Genomic DNA, 5,051 nt, shown 5'->3' on the forward strand with positions numbered 1-5,051 from the left:
GGGTCTTCAATAATAGTTACATTTGGAATGATTGCCTCCAGGCTGCAAGCTCCCTTCCATCCTAGGGGCAACACCTTCCTGGCTGGCTTTATTGCCACATGGCCAGTACCACCACCCCCTTGCCGTTTGGGACGGGCCATCCGGCTACAGGATTCTCACCTTGTATCTGGTGTGCGTGATGTATATTAGCGTTCCCGGGGCTACCGTATTCAGTGCATGTACTGGGTCTGGCTGGGATGTTAACTTTCCCCGCAGCAGCCCATACAGTGCTGCGCTCTGCACTTGTAGCTAGAACAGCAGTGGTGTATCACACCAGTGTTGTGTCTGCTGCTGAGAAGTGCTGGCACAGCATCAGGACTCTCTCTGACCCTCCTAGGGGGTGGGCAAAAAAGTGAGAAAGAAACATCAGCAGGGCAGCTGACCTAAACCAACCAGAGGGATATTCCATACCATATGATGTCACACTCAGCAATAAAAGGTGGAAAAAGGAAGAAGAGGGGAGGGGTGGGCTCTCGTTGCGAAAACGTCTGTCCTCCTCCCGAACACCGGCTACGTGCGTTGAGGCCCTGCTTCAAGGACGTGGTCAAGCATCGCTCATTCGTGGGAAGTAATTTCTTTCCTCTGCACTTCCACATAGCCTTTACTTGTTTTGTTTAGTTATTCCCTTTCCCCCTCCCTCTTCCCCTTTTCCCTTTTTCCCTTTAGTCAAATTGTTTAATTAATAATAATATTTCCTTAATAATATATATATATATATATATATATATATATATTCTCTTTAATTAAATCATCCTTATCTCAACCCGTGAGTTGTTCTTTCCTTTACTTCTTCCCCTCCTCATCTGAGGAGGGGGAGTGAGAGAGCGGTTGTGGTGTTCAACTGCCTAGCACGGTAAAACCACCACAGTGCAGTACGGATTATTCCCTATTTCATGGATATTTCCACGCCCAGGGTCAGTAATATTGCCCCCTGAGTTTCCTCTCAGTGTTGTTTAAAAGGCACCTTTGATACCACACAGCATGTTGTAGCCAGGATTATGTGTAGGGAACTCGACTTCAACATTTATTCCTTCCCGGGACTGCGTACGATCCGTCATTTTTACAAGCGTAGAGAATCCAGGCGCTGTTGCTGCTGGAAATAGCCATCAGGGACGAGGCCTCTTCAGTCTTCCTAGGCATCTGGGTGCAAATCCAACAATTATTTTGAGATAGATCTCAAGAAATGTTCTGGATTCAGTGGAAACGCTGATTTTTCCCCCTACCCTACCAGGATAGGTATTACCAAGATAAACCTAAAATACGTCATTTCTCTCTATATATATATGCACACCCTTGTAATAATTAATTTTATCCCGTATCTAGGTATTAAGTGTTCTAATAACATTTTTACCACCGTTCCGGAGAACGAGCAACCCAAAACAGCAAGGCATCTTAATCACCCCTCTCTGTTCCCTCCTCCAAACTCTTGATGTTCCTGATGTTATCACCAGCCATGGGGCTTGTCGACCCCCATGGCCACACTCCCACATCTCCCCCTTCTTTAACATAAAAAAGCACGATTAACACAAATTAAGAAAGCACGATTAACACGAACTAAAACACAGAGAAAAACTACCAGGCATACTAATTCTATCTTTAAGAAACTTTGTAACTCCATCCCTGGGAGAGGCAGGTACCGAGTGCTGCCCAGGCAGGGGGGGGCTCTGGCTGCCCCTCCAGCTCCTGGAGTCCTTGTTTGTAGGTCCTGCATATGCCAGCCGGACACTCCCAGACGTTGTTTTTTGTTTGAGCTGGAGTCCAAACTGCAGAGGAGGGTGCTGTGATCATGTTAAGGCAGATGACGAAACGGCCAGACAGACTCATGGTGCTGACATCCATCTAGGACCGGCTTCTGTTAAAACACAAGCACAACCTCGGCTCCCAAGTTATTAGAGTGTAGGGCCCTTCCCAGTAATTGGTGCTGTAATTTTTTATTTTTATCTATTTATTTATTTATTTATTTTCCATGACTTGTGCTCTTTCTTTAACTGAGTTTCTCCCAGATCTGTCTCCTAGATCTGTCTGTCGCTTTTTCTCCTGCACGGACAGATGCAAGGACCTTCCGTCCATCGATTTAAAAAATTTAAGAACATAGCATCCTTTATTTATCTTTTCCTAGGGTTCACACCCCTTCTCTCCCTTCTTTGTTTTAGAAGCTGTCCTGGTTTAGTTAGGATAGAATTAATTTTCCTCCCAGTAGCTGGTAGAGTGCTATGTTTTGGATTTAGAATGAGACTAATGTCGATAACACCCTGATGTTTTAATTGCTGCAGAGCAGTGCTTATACTAAGCCAAGGACTTTTCAGCTCCTCACTCTGTCCTGCCAGCGGGCAGGCTGGGGGTGCAGCAGGAGCTGGGTGCAGCAAGAGCTGGGAGGGGACAGACCCAGGACAGCAGACCCAAACTGGCCGGAGGGGTATTCCATCCCATCTGATGTCATGCTAAACAATGCATAGGGGCGGATAGCCGGGCTGGGGGGGCCAGCTGCCTGGGGACAGGCTGGGCATTGGTCAGCGGGTAGCAAGCAACCGCACCGTGCATCACCCGCTCCGTACACATCATCATTATTTTTTTCTGTCCCAATAAACCGTCTCAATCTCAACCCACAGGCTTCAGTTTTTCTCGTTTCTCTCCCCTATCCCACGGAGGGGGGGAGGATGAGCAAACGGCTGTGTGGTGTTTAGCTGCCGGCCAGGTTGAACCACAACAGAAGCATACATAAATTGATACAAAGGAACACTTAAATAATACAACTGGACACAACAAATATACATTTCTAGAGAAATTCACATCAGTAATTGTATCAAGCTTTCTTCTGTACTACGGGGTCCTGAAAATTTAGGACTAAAACATCAGCTTTGTAATGTAATGTAAAAGGGTTATCATGACAGTCCTCAAAGGCCACTCTATAGCACACTGACATATTCAAGGCTATCAGCTTATATTTCAGTCTGTGTCTTCAAGTTTTGAGGTCCTTCTATGATTATGCAAACATCAGAAATATAGTGGTATAATAAATGGCACTTATGAAAGCCGAGTTTTAGAGCCAATATTCAATTTTGCAGGCTCAAAACACCAACTTCATATGCAAACAAGTATTTGATACTTCTGTTTGTTCAAAACTAGAGTAAATGCACTTACATAAGAATAACTTTCACTTTTCAACAAGCGTGCTCGTGATTTTTATATTAGTACAAACTTAAAAACAAACAAACAAAACCACCATATGACTTTTTAAAACCAATGATACCAATTCACCTTTCCCCTACTTGAGTACATTTCCATTAAGGCTTTGAATCATCTGACCCACGATTTTACAACATTCAAATGAATGGGTCCACAAGGATGCTGGTATGTCTCACTGAGACTTAGCATGAGTAGAATTAAAGCTCACCACCTTCAGGAAACAGAAAATCACACGCTTATGCCCTAACTATATTCCTTTTTGTCTCCAAACCAGAACATCAAGTTTAATAGTAACAGTATTTCATGGCAGAAGATGAGTACTTTTTAATCAATTATACTTTATTAATTAATATTATTAATTTAATGGCAACATCTTTGGAGAAACTTCCAGTTTTTGTTGTACAACACTGCTTTCTGGTGGTGATTCAGGCATGGGGAGTTCATTCAGTTCAACGCGCTGTCAATATAGCCCCACTTTTCCCCTTTAATAGCTCCAGGGCCCGACATAAAGCATACAGCTCACAAGCCTGAGCCGACCGTGATGGACTCAAAGGTCCTGACTCCACAGGTTCTAGGTCCTTATTAATTATTGGATATCCTGATTTGACCGTTTCATCACATAGTACTGAACCATTTGTAATTTGCTCCCTTTTCTCTGGTCCCGGGACTTCCATTTTGTCTGACCCATCTAGGAATTTTACTGTGGCAATTCCTACAGCCCTTGGTTACCCCGTAAGAGTGTCTTGCAGGGGGACCTATCACCCACCCACGAATCCTATAGGAATCGCTTCGGTCCTTCACCGGCCAAGTCCCTCGCGGGAGATTGGAACCGCGGTTAGAAGACCTCCACACTCGCTTCGGAACTAGGTTCCGTCTCAGTCACACTCTTACACACACAGGCAACCGAATCCCACCCAACCGAACGGTACACACTTCAAATACTCACGACTCCGTCGTCTTCGTTCGGATCTTCGCGCGCAGAATTACGGGCAAAATCCAATGCTGCAGCCGGCAAGGGAGCTCATAAACAAAATCAATTTCTTTGCTTGCCTTTATTCAGGTTCAGGATGGTGTTAGTCCCGACCTGACTCGAACAGGAGCCACCAAAGGGTGGGGCGCCCCTCCTAGATCCAGTCAGAATTCAGGAACCAAGACCATCCCGGACGAGCCCCCAATTGTGATAAATGATTGAGTCCCAAATAGGATTTTTTGTGATTTACTAAGTGAATAGAGGCAAGCAAACAGCGCCGGGTGCACTGGGAGTCTCTGCTCTACCAGGACGCACACCTGTTACATCAGGCGGTTGATTTTTATGCTCCTAGACTAATACATATTCATCACTATTCCTAGAAAAGGCAGGGTTATTGTAATTAGTTCCCGGAATCCAAACCCTCTCTGGACGCATGCGTATCAGTCTCTGGTGGTCTTTCTGGGGGTCTCTTGTGCTGAAGGCTCGTAGTCTTCCTCCCAGGCTTTGTCCTTCGGTCGTCCTTCAACTCCCCCTTTCTCCTTATTTGGTGGATCTCTTTGCTGGTTATCAGAGGCTTGAGCAGCGTCCCATGCAAAAGTCTGCAGTTTCCTAAAAAAAACTCCTTGGTCCTTTTATCTCCCAGACTAGAGTCTCAATGTTCGCCCTTCAAACCCTCTATGTACACAAATTGCTGGATCGTTCCTTTGCACGATACAAGAACTATGGACACGAATCACTCTGTTTTTCTTAAATAGGAGCTCATCATGTGGCCCTAGTATTGTTCCATACTGACACGAATCAAGTCAACACATTTCACAAATAAGAAATAATAATTAAGCAAAACAATACAAATCAC

At 44.9% G+C, this 5,051-nt stretch overlaps 1 long non-coding RNA gene across 1 annotated transcript in view; it reads left to right on the forward strand.

Moving 5' to 3' along the window:
• The first annotated feature begins 327 nt into the window (after positions 1-327).
• Positions 328-5,051, forward strand: part of LOC118166701 — a 14,953-nt gene continuing 10,229 nt past the window's right edge. The window contains exons 1-2 of the long non-coding RNA XR_004750674.1: positions 328-337; positions 4,846-4,852. This is a non-coding gene — a long non-coding RNA (uncharacterized LOC118166701). The remainder of the gene's footprint in view (positions 338-4,845; positions 4,853-5,051) is intronic.

This window comes from Oxyura jamaicensis, chromosome 4 (assembly GCF_011077185.1).
Source record: "Oxyura jamaicensis isolate SHBP4307 breed ruddy duck chromosome 4, BPBGC_Ojam_1.0, whole genome shotgun sequence".
Lineage (NCBI taxonomy): Eukaryota > Metazoa > Chordata > Aves > Anseriformes > Anatidae > Oxyura > Oxyura jamaicensis.